This window comes from Triticum aestivum, chromosome 3B (genome assembly GCF_018294505.1).
Source record: "Triticum aestivum cultivar Chinese Spring chromosome 3B, IWGSC CS RefSeq v2.1, whole genome shotgun sequence".
Taxonomy (NCBI): domain Eukaryota; kingdom Viridiplantae; phylum Streptophyta; class Magnoliopsida; order Poales; family Poaceae; genus Triticum; species Triticum aestivum.
The window spans coordinates 291,171,910-291,187,047 of record NC_057801.1 but is presented as its reverse complement, the minus strand read 5'-3'; the positions used below and the strand labels follow the sequence as shown (position 1 = coordinate 291,187,047).

Sequence of the window (15,138 nt, the reverse complement as noted above, 5' to 3'; positions counted from 1 at the left end):
TATAGTTTTCAGGAACTGAAAAGATGCCTGACTTCTGCTCCCATACTTGTGCCACCGGATTTCACTAAAGACTTTGTTATCTACTGCGACGCCTCACGACAGGGACTAGGTTGCATTCTTATGCAGGATCGTCATGTGATTGCCTATGCATCTCGATAGTTGCATCCACATGAGGAGAATTATCCTACACATGATCTAGAGCTTGCAGCCGTAGTCTATGCACTCAAGACCTAGCGACATTACCTTCTTGGTAAACGTTGCGAGATCTACACCAATCACCAGAGTATCAAGTATATCTTCACACAACCAGATCTGAACCTTAGGCAAAGACGTTGGTTGGAAGTGATCTCAGATTATGATCTAAGGATTACTTACACACCAGGCAAAGCCAATGTCATGGCTGATGCGCTAAGTCATAAATCCTATTGCAACAATCTCATGTTGCGGCAGGGCCAACCACTTCTCCATGAGGAATTCTGTAAGATTAATCTTCACATTGCTCCTCATGGATTCCTTTCTACCTTGGTGGCGAAACCTACTCTTGAGGATCAGATCATAACTAGCCAGCAGTATGATACGGGTATTTCTCGAATCAAGGATAGCGTGAAGAAGGCAGCTGCTGGTAGTTTCTCTGTTGATGATCGAGGTGTTGTTTTCTTCGTGAACCATCTAGTGGTTCCCAAGAAACAACATCTTCGGCAACTAACCTTAAGGAGGCTCATGAATCTCCTCTCATGATTCATCCCGGTAGCACTAAGATGTATCAGGACCTACGCCAGAGGTTCTGGTGGACTAGAATGAAGAGAGAAATCGCCGACTTTGTTGCTAATTGTGATGTTTGTCATCGCGTTAAGGCAGAGCATCAGATACCCGCTGGCACCCTTCAGCCTCTAGCTATTCCTGAGTGGAAATGGGATAAAGTTGGTATGGACTTCATCACCGGCTTTCCCAGGACCAAGAGAGGGAATAATGCTATCTTCGTAGTCATTGATCATCTCTCCAAAGTGGCTCACTTCCTACCTGTTCGAGAGAGTATCACTGCTAGTCAGCTCGCTGACTTATACATTTCACGAATAGTGTCACTTCATGGTGTTCCACTAGAGATCAATTTAGACCGTGGCAGTCTTTTCACTTCTCATTTCTGGGAGAGTTTCCAAACTGCCATGGGAACCCATCTTTTCTTCAGTACCGCTTTCCACCCTCAGTCAAGTGGTCAGGTGGAAAGGGTCAACCAAATTCTCGAGGACATGCTTAGAGCTTGCGTTATATCATTCGGTATGGATTGGGAGAAATGTCTTCCTTTCGCCGAGTTTGCTTATAACAATAGCTATCAATCCAGTCTCAAGAAAGCTCCTTTTGAGATTCTCTATGGACGAAGATGTCGAACACCCTTGAACTGGTCAGAAACCGGTGAAAGACAAATCTTTGGACCGGACATGATCCAGGAGGCAGAAGAGCAAGTTCGCATCATTCGTGAGAATTTAAAAACAGCCCAGTCTCGTCAAAAGATCCAGTGTGATCGTCATCATAAGGATATGACTTATGAAATTGGCGACAAAGCTTACCTTCGGGTTACTCCTTTGAAGGGTACCCATCGTTTCGGTATCAAGGACAAGTTGGCTCCTCGTTACATTGGTCCTTTTCGCATTCTCGCTAAATGGGGAGAGGTTGCCTACCAGTTGGAACTACCCCCACATCTTTCAAGAGTGCATGATGTCTTCCACGTCTCTCAACTCAGGCGTTGCTTCTTGGATCCCATCCGCGGAGTGGACCACGAAACGCTTGATCTCCAAGATAACCTCACATATCGAGAGTATCCAGTTCGCATCCTTGATCAAGCAAAGCGTGTCACTCGACGTCATAACATCAAGTTTCTCAAGGTTCAGTGGTATCATCATTCCGAGAGAGAAGCTACTTGGGAGCGAGAAGATCGTCTTCGGCTGGAATACCCCGCTTTCTTTCCATCGACTCCTGAATCTCAGGACGAGATTCTTTCAAGTGGGGGCGAGTTGTCACATCCCTAGTTCTGGTATGACCTAGACTAGCTACTCATTTGTGCATCATGTTTAAATTCCATTTAAATTTGAAATGGGGATTTGTGAAACCCTCAGAATCATTTCTAGAAATGACCCAAATAAAAATTGCTCCAAAAAGGTCCAAGAAAATGTTCATGTTGCTCTCTGAAAATATTGGACAGAGATAAAAATCAAACCAATATTTTTAGGAGCTCATAGATATTTATTTTGGGCATTTGGATTAATCCGGTAATTATTTTGCCTTGGATATATACATGTTATATATATAATATATGTCCAAAAATTATGCTAGCTGCTGAGGAGCTCTGGAATAATATACCAGGCACCTTCAAAAATTGGCATAAGAAAATAAATTGGTTTAGTATTTTTATTAAATCAAAACAAATGTCAGAAAATAGAAAAGAAAAAGAAAAGGAAAAAGCTTAACTGGCCTGCTGCCGCTCTGGCCCAGCCCAACTGGCCACCGCACCATCCCCCACCTCACGCTAGTAGGCGAGGCGCGTTCCCGGTGTGCGCGCGCGCTCCGCGCGCCACGCGAGCTGCCTGCTTGCCTGGCTCCCCCTCCCTTGTCGCCTGGATGTTTCGCGCGACGCCATGCCCCCCCGGACCCTCTCACTCTTCCCAGTCCTCTCCTCTCTACTCCCTCGCTTTCTCTCTCACGGCCGAGCGCCACCGTCACCACCGGCCACCCCTCGCCCTGCCGCTGCGCCCGAAAGATCCGCCTCATCGCTATAGCCCTCTCACTACTACAAAAAGGGCTATAGATGGAATGGCCACTAATGGCGCACCTGTGATGTGGTGCGCCATTACTATATTCTAATGGCGCACCTGATGTGTGGTGCACCATTAGTATTTTTGAAAAAAAACATAAAAAAATTTTGTTACTAATGGCGCACCGTTGTATAGTGCGCCATTACTAATTGACATAGTAATGGCGCACCACATCCGTCGTGCGCCATTAGTAGTTTTGAAAAAAAATAAAAATAAAAATTGTTACTAATGGCGTACCATGTCTCGGTGCGCCATTACTAGTTTTAACTAATAATGGCGCACTGTCCACTGGTGCGCCATTACTAAGTTTCTTTCAAAAAAAATACAAAAAAAATATCATTTTTTTTTCAAAACTAGTAATGGCGCACCGTGGGTGGTGTGCACCATTACTAGTTTAACTAGTAATGGCGCACCACCCCAAGGTGCGCCATTACTAACTTGCCCCAATAGCGAATGCACCCCCCCCCCAGTGGATCGCCTTTTCAGTTTTAAAAAAATAAAAGAAAATGATGGAAATGTCAAAAAAAATTCCCATGTGATATGTGCTCTAGTTGTTGGGAAAATTTACAAATATGAATTTCGACTTTATTTGCAAAATCTCACTGGAAATTTGTAAAATGGGCATAACTTTTGCATACGAACTCGGATGAAAAAGTTTTTTATATGAAAAATCATCTACTCGAAAAGTTACATCCAAATTTACGGGGCAAAATGGGCATAACTTTTGCATATGAACCCCGTTAAACATTTTCAAAATCCCCAAAAACCTAACAGAAAAAAAGTTACAGGGCTTTCAAGATCTAGAGGCAAAAAAATTTAAAAAATTTCAAAATTACTAGTGGCGCACCGTGGATGTGGTACGCCACTAGTAACAGAAAAAAAATTGGTTTTGAATTTTTTTGAATTTTTTTCAAAAAATGATACCTAATATGACCGGGAAGTTTGAAATATTTTTCAAAATTTCATCATAGTCATGAACATGAACAAAGTCCTACACATCAACAAGGTATAACGGGATTGATATGCTAGATATATCAACAAGTGCCTATGAAGTGAGCTGTTGCTGGGGTTGGATAGAACTCTGAAGTTAAGCATGCTTGGGCTGGAGTAGTGTGAGGATGGGTGACCTTTCGGGAAGTTTGACCACGGACCTGAGATTAAGCATATTTACCTGAGACTAAGCCATAGTGAACTCAGATTAAGAAAAAAACAAAAAAAAACTGAAAAAAAAATTGGAAAAAAAAATTAATTTTTTTTGAAAAATTATTGTTACTAATGGCGCACTTCTATGTGGTGCGCCGTTAGTACCACGCCACTAGTATTTTTTACTAATGGCGCACCGCTGGTGCGCCATTAGTATACCAGATACTAATGGTGCACCACAGGTGCGCCATTAGTAAAAAATACTAGTGGCGTCGCACTAACGGTGCACCGGTAGTGCGCCATTAGTAGGCAAAACCGGTGCGCCATTAGTAGGCATTTTCCTAGTAGTGTCTCCGCCGAGCCACGCGGCACCGGAAGCCCCCGAACGGCCTCACCAAGCTTGTCTTCAACCTCCCAATGCCGGAGATCTGCCTCGCTGCCCCGCTCAGCTCCGGCCTCCCCCGAGCACGCTGACCATCCCGTCGTCTCCGCTGTGAGCTCCGCCGCACTCTCCCCCTAACCCTGCCATCTTTTGCGCCCTCTAGCCCCTCTGCTGCTCGAGCCCGAGCTCCAGCCGCCGCCGCGAGCTCAGCTCCAGCGAGCTCCGGCGCCCCCGCGGCTTCCCGTGTGCTCCCTTGGATGCGGACGAGGACGGGCTACACCCCGGTGGTCTCTGCGCGTCCAGCCGCCGCTCGTAGCGCAAGTCCGGCGAGTCGTCGCCGCGTTGTTGGTCGCCGCCGGCCAAAACTCCGGCAGGTTGATGTGGCCTTTAGTTAGGCACTAATTACCCCCCCCCCCTAGAGACACTTATAGTGGGCCCTGTCGGTGTCAAAACCGGCGGATCTCGGATAGGGGGTCCCGATCTGTGCGTCTTAGGCCGATGGTAACAGGAAGCAAGGGACACAATGTTTACCCAAGTTCGGGCCCTCTCGATGGAGGTAAAACCCTACTTCCTGCTTGATTAATATTGATGATATGAGTAGTACAAGAGTAGATCTACCACGAGGTCGTAGAGGCTAAACCCTAGGAGCTAGCCTATGATGATTATGATTGTAATTGTGATCGGCCTTCTAAGGACCAACCTCTTCGGTTTATATAGACACCGGAGAGGGCTAGGGTTTACATGGAGTCGGTTACAAGCAAGGAAATACAATATCCGGATCGCCAAGCTTGCCTTCCATGCAAAGGAGAGTTCCATCCGGACACGGGATGAAGTCTTGAGTCTTGTATCTTCATGCTTCAATAGTCCGGACGATGTATACAGTCCGGCTGTCCGAGTACCCCCTAATCCAGGACTCCCTCAGTAGCCCCTGAACTAGGCTTCAATTACGATGAGTTTGGCGCGCAGTCTTATCTTCGGCATTGCAGGGCAGGTTCCATCTCCGAATATTCCAAAGTAATTATCAAACACTTAAGCCGTGTCCGGATCCGCAAAATGATCTTCACATACCACCATAGAGAGAATGATATTTCACAAATGCAATCTGCTGACAACATTTTTTAGACAACGCGACGTGTCATTACGCTCGGGCAATTTTTCGAACCGTTTTCCCACAACTAGCCACAGCGCATATTGCGAGGCGGTTTCCTTGACACATCTTGTCAAAGCAGAGATCGTGTCCCCTTATCATCGGATTCTCATCAATACAGGTATGGGTAATCCCACCACACCATCAATCGTGGCGCTTGGGAAGCAAGCGATTCTCAACGGGCAAGTGGGGAGGCGCACCGCTTTCGTCGTCTCTATAAAGGGATAAGAGTTCCCCATTTTTACCCATGCCTTCTTCCTCCTTTGCCCACTCTTGCCCCATCGAGCTCCAGCGCCCAAGCCCAAGTCTTCTCCGCACAGCTAAACATGTCCGAAGCAGGAGGCAAGTGGGTGGCTTCCACCATGAAGGAGAAGCATATCGCGAATCTTCGGGCGGCCGGATACTTGGCCGCAGACATAGCGCACCGACTACCAGATGACGGGCAGGTCATTCCGACCCCGGGACCCCACGAGAGGGTCGTGTTTGTCGCCCACTTCATCTGTGGACTGGGATTTCCAGTTCATCCCTTCGCCTGCGCGCTCATGTTCTACTACGGGCTAGATTTCCATGATCTAGCCCCAAATTTCATCCTCAACATCTCGGCGTTCATCGTCGTATGCGAGGCCTCCCTCCGCATCAGGCCTCACTTCGGCCTGTGGCTGCAAATCTTCTGTGTGAAGCCGAAGATCATGAGTGGCCAGCAAGCGGAGTGCGGAGGGGCCATGGTGGGCAAGATGCCTAATGTCACCTGGCTTGACGGCTCCTTTGCGGAGACCGTGAAAGGGTGGCAATCGGGGTGGTTCTACATCACCGAGCCGCGCGGTGCCAACTGGGTGGCGGCCCCCGAGTTCCGATCCGGAACCCCCATGCGGCTCACCTCTAGGGGAAAGAAGGGCCTGGCTTGGGGCGAACCTACAGAGCTGACCGGACTCCAAAACTGCATCAAGAGCATGAAGGACAAGCATATCAAGCTTGTCAACGTGATCCAGGTCATGTTTGTCCGCCGGGTCCTTCCGTGCCAAAGACGGGCATTCAATATGTGGGAGTTCGTCCCGGTCGAACACCAGACGCTTCGGAAGCTCTACGACATGATGCACAAAGGCGCATGGAAGGTGTTGTTCAAGGCCTCCGAAGTACCTCCTCCCACATCTGAGGACCGCGGACTTCACGTCGCGCGGCCTCCTAGTCCGCTGAGTTTTCTGACTACCACCGGATTTAGATCTTCCCAGTATATTCGTGGGGAAGTCTTAAGTAATTGTGCATATTTAATCAGGATTATGTGGAGATAGCGGAGCGGATTGACTGTCCGGCTCCGCTGCCAGAAGGCCCAGCTGATGCTCTCCTGACGGAGATGCTAGTCCCGGCGCCCTACAAGGCACCGGAGAAGAAGGCCCCGGGGACCAGGAAGGGTCTCCTGCGTAAGGTTGTATCGAAAGCCTCGTCCGAAGACAACGAGGCAAACTCCTCCCCCGAAGGGGAGGAAGAAGAAGAAGAAGAGGCTGCCCCATCCGGAGAGGATGGGGGGCCTAAGAAGGCAAACCAGGGGGCCGGGAAAGGCCCCCGATGCAAGGCCGTCATACCCACGTCGTCTGACGACGACGAGGCAGATTCCTCCCGCGGAGGCGGGGGAAAACATGAAGAAGTTCTCCCTCCCCACACTGGGGAGGAGAAGAAGAGGAAAGCCGCCCCGGAGGAGGGGGCTGGGACATCCAAGAAGGGAAAGGTGTCCCTTCCGGACTACTCCGCCACGGCCGCCCATGATGAGGAGGGGTGGCTGCCCAGGGGGAAGCCCCTAGTGTGATCGTAAGTGTCCGCACTCCATCGTGACCTCACTTCATATTCTTTTTATAACGTCGAACATATATGCAGTCCGGTCAGGGTTCATCCCGAGGTGTCGTCTTCGGATGGTTCTCTGAGTGATTCAGAGATGAACTCGCTCCCGACGGCCACCACTCCTCAGCCCGCGGATGACATGGAGGTGTTGTCCCGAAGGCTCCCAGAGCGGGGGGAGGTGACTCTGGAAACGCCCCAAGGCGGAATTCCAGATGCCGGACACGCGGGGTTCAAAATCCTCGCGAATCGTGTTGATGAGAGCCGCAGTAGGCCAGCCTCTCAACCGAACACTGTTTCGGAGCCTCTAACGGTTCCGGACTCAGGCGGGCAGCCCCTCGTTAGGGAGGGCAAGCCGTCCGTGCCGGGGACTTCCGTCACGCCAGAGGCATCGGATAGTCTGGTGGAAGCGATTCGAGGCGCTTCCATGGATGACGAGCACCGTAATCTTATGAGTGCGGTGATTCAAAAGGTTCTGTCCGCCAAAAGCGGACTAACTGAAGCCTGCACAAGCCTGCTGATGGGCTTCGAGGTAAGTAATAAAAAATGTGTGAAATTACCACCCGATAGGTAGTAGCCCCTGATACTCTGTTTGCTGTTCGGAAAGAAAAGCCAAATGGAGGGTCAATTATAATCCGCAGGAGTCTAATAATAAGTGTGCATGTGAATAAGCAGGCTGTGCTGCTTGCCGCTGCTATCCGCACAGCCGAGGTCGCCGGACTAAAGCGGGACCTGGAGCAGGCGCAGGGGGAGCTTGACCTCACGAAGAGGCAGCTCGAAGAGAACAAAGGTGAGTGATTCCCTGCTCTCATGTAATGAAGGATAGATAAAATTGGGTATTCTAACGACGAAGCGTCGTGACTGTGTAACAGGGGCCACCGCCGAAGTGGCGTCCCTAAAGAAAGCGTTGTTCGAGGCCAAAGACAAGGCGGCCTTGGAATGCAAGGAGCGCAAGAAGCAAGATGCTAGGGTAGGCTAGGTAAGGCAAGAGCTCCAGGACCTCGGTAAAAGGTTCGAGTCCTTGGAGCGTGATCTTAAGATGAAAGAGTCTGAGCTTGCGAAGGCCCTTGTGAGTATGAAAGATACCAAGGCCGAAGCCGAGAAGGCATAGCAAGAAATCCATGCGGCCAAGATGATAGCGGCGGGTAAGACATTCGCATCACTATCCCGAGAAGTATTACGATGGCGTTATGAAGGGCGCTCGTCTCGTGGCCGATGAATGTACCAAGGACAAGATCTTTGAATAAATGTACCTCTGTCGCTGTTATAATTTAAAGACGAAGTTACTTGTGCTATGTAGCACTGTTTGATTTAAAATATTACCTTCTGTGCAGCTGTTTATAGAATTCTGAAAGTAGGCCAGTCGTCGGCTTCCGCCCCCACGTAACTAGTACCTGGGTGTTCCTGGAAAAACCCGGATACTCTTTATCCAAATTTTTGGTCCCTTAAGGAGGTATCCGGCGCAGCGAACAAGGCAATCGGACTATCCGGCTTTATAACTTTCACTTAGCCATAGAAGTGTACAATTTCAAATTTCGGCGAAGCCCCTAGAATTCGGAAGGCCGATTTGGGGCGCTATACACACCTAGATCGGACGAAGCCGATTCCTTGCCTAAAGAGGAAAAAATCTTTAAGGATTTTAAGACCTCTCAAACAGCGACCAGCTCTCGCCGCATAATGCCGGTCAGTTTTTGGCTTTCTCCACTGAGGTGCTCGTCCGGAAGAACCGGAACACAATCGCAGTAGTTCTCCCTGCGCTACCTTAGCTGATATAACGGAATGTAAGGTACCAAAACAAGGGAGCCGGGCAAACCCAACTATTGACCCAAGACGTGATTCGGAGCTGATGCATATAGTGCTATAAGTTCAGGGTGCCGCACTGTTGAAAGTGTTCGGACTTGTTTTTCCATACTATGAGGCGCTATATGAAGCCCCTGGCAAACTAACCGTACCAAAGTGTACAGATGCAATATTAAATAAATACTAGTTGACCCGTTGCGCCAAATGGCGTAGAGACCTGCTGAAGACATGTTGTCGATGAAAATAATTTAATGCTGCAAGAACCTTCAACTAAAGCCATGTTCGTGATGAAAATAGCTTCCTTTACTAAGGACAGGCCATGTATATACACTCGGTTTACTTGTGGTCTGCTAAATCCATATGCGCCTTGAAAAAAAACATGGTTTAATTTGCAGAGCCTCACGTGTTTCAAGTATGAATAAGAACTACGAACTCTTTTTGTGTGATTCAAACACATTTCCAGAGAGAGAGAGGAGAGAGAAAAGCATACCCCTCTCTCATTATGATTATTATTAAAAGGTATTAAATTCAAAATAGACAATTTCATTTACTTGAAGCACTTGAAAAAAGAGAACTTAGACATACTTTTACGCAATGCTCATTTAACCTCTGAAGGACTACGCAATGCTCATTTAACCTATGAAAGACAAAAATATTCCACCGTGTCTGAATGATGAACTAAACTAAATAAGAAATATATACGGTAAATTCATTCAAAGTAGAAAAGGGATACAAGGTGTTATATTAGTAAAAGAAATTACATCATTAGAAGAGAAAAGGGAAGAAAACCAAACATGAGATTGAGATTAATACATCGAGGAGGAGGTCGTAGACATCACTGTGATCATTTTGCGGCCTGAGGAGCAAAGGATCCATGGTTTTTATATGCCTTCAACTCCTTGCGAAGACCCTGCAGCCATCACAATCATTCATGACACAAAGAGGGGAAACAGACACCTCAACAAGATTCTTGAGGAAGTGCTCAAGGAAAGAAAAAAGAACGTTAGGTCTGAACTGTCAAGGGCAAGATGAAATGCGAGAACAAGCACTGATGAGTAATGATATACTGAAAATTTCCTTTCTTTGTTATTTTCAAATATACATCGAGGCACTCAGGTTGTACTCATATCTACAACCCATTGAACAAATGGAGATTGCTATATGGTGGACTACCTACAGATTACTAACTTTACAAAATCCCTCGCATCCTCTCAATTTCTGATCCTATGGAATTCATTGTCATTAGGCACCTTTTGACCATTATATCCAGAATCGAACGGTTTGGGGTATGCTAGAGGGTTTCAGAATCTCCTGAGAAGCGCCAAATGCTTTATTTCACTCCAGTTTTCATCATGACCATCAAATCCTGATCATGCAGTCAACAATGCCATGCCTTTGGTGCCTTTGTTGCACAAAGGCAGAGGATATGCATCCCTCAGTTATGTATGCTAACGCCTAGATCATATTCCATCTTGTTGGCATATGCAATCAGGCATTGGGAAGGTGTATATGGAAACATTAGGTTTCCTGAATGCGATGCCCTTTATGTCACTATGGTGCAGTATTTCCAGCATGTGGTGCTTGAATCGACTCCATCTGCAGTTCAAAGAAACAATTCGAGTTTCATATACCACTATATCCATTTACACGTTAAGCAAAGATGGGCAAATATTCACGGGTTTATAACTAACAGAAGTGAACTTTAGAAGTCAAACAAACTGCTCCGATGAAGGCAAGTTAGGATTAGACAGTAGGCATTAGTTTGCCTTGAAATTGTAGGTAATCACTTGCATTGCAACAAATGGAATAGTTTTTTGTTAAATTCATGAACTACCTTGCAACATGATAGAACATCTGACAGCAAGATCTCTTTCTGATGTGCTCAAATCATGATAATACTGGGCATATTATTTTTAGATGAAGATGCTAGTACTCGTTTTCATGGTTCAGATTTCGGCTTGCTGACTGTTGTCACTACAAGACTATGAAAATATTTTTCTTTAAAGGACTCCATGGCATCAACACGTAGTTTCCATGGCAAGCTTACTCTGCTCAAATTATGTTTGTTACATAGAAGAAACATGCATAGAAAAAAAAGTCTACAACAGATAACTAAAACATTGGTTGTTATTAACTGTGATCACCAACCTTGCTATGAATTCTCATCCGACGGAAACTGGCTTTGGACTTCTTCCAGCCTGCCACTTCATCCTGTACTACCTATTCAAAATAGCAAGAGTGTGTAGTAAGGAACTAGACAAGAACCATCCCTTGGAAGCTCCTATTCTACCCTAGCAAGAAGCCAAGAACAGACACATCCTCTGCGACCGTACGTAGGTACGAAAGCGCTGGCAAAGCACACAAGGCACCACGGCTTGCAAAACAGGTATAACGGTCGAAATAAGAGCACACATCCCGCTCACACGCAACCACCAAATATAAGCATAAAACGGAAGTCACACGAGACTGAAAAATAAGACGACCCCCGGATAGATCCGCAACAGAGAGACGGTCAGTCAATCAACAACCATGACAACATGCACAAAAAGATAAATATATCTTGAGCCACAGATAACGCACATGCATTGGAAAAGGAGAGCAAATCTTCAGCAGCAGCAGCTGGTTGCAGATGCAAAAATAGAACAGTTCTTCCAACCTACAAAATGAACACGGACAGAACCATAAGAATATAGTAGGCATAATAATGTACGCATAGAGCGCATCTATTCCATCAACCGCCCAAAATACATATGGAAGTCCATTTAGTAAATGCAGAGCAACGTGATGGCATCGGAATAATTCTTTTTACCAAAGGAAATAACATTGCTCATTATATTAAGACACTACATTCCCAATTCCTCTGCCTCGTGAACTGGGACTGCACACTTTTAACAGCAATATCTGACATAGAGGTTGATAAAGCTTATTATACTGTCTAGGTTGTACAGCTTGATTCCACACCCGCGACTAAGATCAACTTCTTTATTAAAATGTTGCTTTCTCAGGTGGATCATCTAGAGCCTAAAGAGGAAACTATGCTGAAGATCCCTGGTTATAGCAGTCATGTGCAGTTTGTTGTGTTGAAATCCTTTGCCTATCCTCTTGAAGAAGGGTTTGACGAGATTATTGTCGCAACAACAAGAACTGAAACAATGGTTGGCGATACAGACATAGCCGTTCATCCTGAGGATAAAAGGTATAAGCATCTCCATGGAAAGCATGGCATTCACCCGTTCAATGGCCGAAAACCCAAAATAGTCCGCGATGCTGTTAGTGGAACCCACTTTTGGTACTAGAGATTCATTTAGGTATTGTTGCATAAAGTTTATGATATGGTCTTTAAAGAATGGTTGTTGGGTTATTCCGCTTGATTAGTATAAATTTAGGTGATGACATTCAATGAAATATCATAAACTATGTACTGTAATATTCACATTTATATTTTGCTAATGCTCACCACAAAAGACAAACTAGAACTTGCTAGTCTGAGTGATATTGATTCTTGTATAAACATCTCTACCTTTTACATGGTTGTCCACCTGTTCTGATTAAAACTCAACATGATTGTTTTCTCCTCATCAGACTGAAGCTCGTCCATGCATGCGCGTATAGAGATGAGGATAACCATACACCCAGATGAAGGGCCAAGCTGAACATAACCTTCAAATAAGAAACAATAGACAACTACAGAATCTGTTAAGAGCCCAAATTAGTTAATAAAAAATTAAAAGATCAGCAAGTACCAATGCGACTCTAATTATTGTCAGGCAGGTTACCTTCAACGGTAACGAATCGGGCCTTTGGTCGCTGGCCTCATGGGGCACAACTTTTGCTATTCCTCTGCTTAAATTCCATCTACAACCAGTAGCCATTGCCAGCAGGATCCATGACTCGTCTCCACCTTTTTTGGCCTTCTGTGTGTCGATGGCAGAGAAGACAACAAGCAAGCGATATTAAACTTATCTATCCATGAAGCATGTCAACATACCCATCATAATGGCTAGGGATAATGAATAGAAAACTCCATAAACTAAAACAAATAGTAGAATTTCATATGGAATACCATAGGCATCAAACTGCAATATTCACCTTAAATAAAAAATGGGCAGCTGAATTTAATTAAGAAACAAGAAGTGGAAACAGTGCCCAGCGTAGCTGAACTGAAGAAGGACCTCATCTACAATCCGATATAAATTCCTAACATGACGGCATGAAAAACCCTGCCACAAGAACTCACGTCTGCTGGGGGAGTGATAAAGGAAATATATCTGCAAAAAAAGACTAAGTGGGCAGCACCGAATCCTATTTCCGTGAAGCTCTAAAAACACAAGAACTCGTGTCTGATGGTAGTGTTATAAAGGAAACATGTGAATATGTACATGTAAGGTTGCCTCATTTCTGAAAACACAAATCCACCCTAACTGAAAGCACATGAATAAAATGCAGATTCTCTCTTCTTTAAAGATGTTACATGACTCGGCATCTTCCTTTAGGAAAGGAAAATAGTACAGAATCAATAGTGCAATCAAGTTCTGTAGGTAAACAAAGAAAGAATTTTGGTCACCACAAATCTCATTTAGCCTCGTTGTGATCTCTTATCTTCCTCATGTTTACATCAATCACAAACAATAGCATCAAAATGAGATAACAAAGCTTAACAGGAGGGAGAAAAATCACCTTGATCTTCTTCAAATCTCTAGCTAAATTCTTCTTATTCTTCCCTTCGTCCTCAGATCTGCAAACATCTATGTATAGATAACTAATCAGTTTTCCTAAAGCAATGCGCAAAGCAGATCGATACCATACCTTGAGATCGCGGGAACAGCAAAGCAGGTTGGAGGCAGCACACACGCGATCCCGCCCCAGGACCGCCCATGGCCACAGCCGCATTCCAAATCTCCAGTCGCCAACGGCACGACCACAAATGTTTCTCACCCGTCCGCCTCGCATGATGCGGTCAGCCGCGAGCTCGCCTTCTCTTCCGTGCTCTACCCTCCCCCGATCCCCTTCTTCCCTCCCGTCGCTCTCTCAGTTTTCGATCTGGAGCGGGAGGGACCGATGGAGCCATCCAGCGGCGGCGGCTACAGCGGTGGCGGCGGCCCCGGCATGGGCCTGACACGACCACGCAGCAGTCAGACAGGGGAGGAAGAGAGGTTGCGAGGTGGATCTGGTGGCGGTGATACCGGGGCTTGAGGCTTCCGCCGATGGCAAGGAGGAGGAGGCGGGCAAGGAAGGCAGAGCTCGGGTGGAGGTGGGAAGGAGGCAGCTGCGAGCAAGGAGAGGGTGCGGCCGGAGGGAAGGAGGAGCGAGGCCGTGCGGCGGCTGTGGGGATCGAGGGGCATTGGGCAAGGGGCTAGGGGGCCAGGGTTCGTCTGGCGGCTAGAATGGGAGTGGGAGTGGGACGAGGCGAGGCTAGGATTGGACGCGGAACGCGCGGAGCAGATTGGCCAAAACTTTTTACACGGGGGGACGACGAACCCAGCCAACAAGGACATGATGCGATCCCACCCGTCATTGGCCAGCGAAAATAACCGTGGGGTGAAAATTGGTTTTTACTGCTATGAAGATCCAACGGCTCAAACGAGTCAGAGGGCAGATCCGACGGCCGACGAAGCTTGCAACCGGGGGAGCAGTCTGGAGGAGGGTTGGCTAGCCTCTTTTTTATTTTAAATTTGCGAGGAAAATGCGCAAATAGGAATAATAAGCTGATGCTATATATTGTTTCCCATTGATGAATAATACGTTTAAGCGTATGTTTACAATGGGTGCGTTTAAGCAGAAGTAAATAGGACTATTTAACATGTCCTATCCAAGGGCAGGCTGCATGTAGGTATGTAAAACAGGTATAACGATCGTGAACAGATTCCACCTGGGTATTTCCTCTTGTGCACAAAGCATGTTGCCTCCTTGGTTTTCTCTCCTATGTAAGTCCGACAATTCGACTCTTCTGAAGAGGCTGCTTCTAGAGCAATGTCCTGAAAAATAAAAAGGGAGGTTTATGAAAGTATGTGGCGGTTATATCGCACTGT

General features: G+C 46.5%; 1 long non-coding RNA gene across 4 annotated transcripts; it reads right to left on the bottom strand.

Annotated features, from left to right (window-relative positions):
- Positions 1-10,158: 10,158 nt before the first annotated feature.
- Positions 10,159-14,525, bottom strand: LOC123069757 (uncharacterized). 4 transcript variants are annotated; one of them, XR_006432873.1, is made up of 7 exons: positions 13,916-14,525; positions 13,787-13,854; positions 12,886-13,023; positions 12,630-12,769; positions 11,690-11,765; positions 11,258-11,329; positions 10,159-10,705 (listed from the first exon to the last, which is right to left on the bottom strand). It is a non-coding gene; the product is annotated as an uncharacterized lncRNA (long non-coding RNA). The 4 variants fall into 4 exon arrangements; XR_006432872.1 differs by having other exon boundaries at positions 13,787-13,844; positions 13,916-14,524; XR_006432874.1 differs by having other exon boundaries at positions 12,886-13,020; positions 13,787-14,525.
- Between the last annotated feature and the right edge of the window lie 613 nt (positions 14,526-15,138).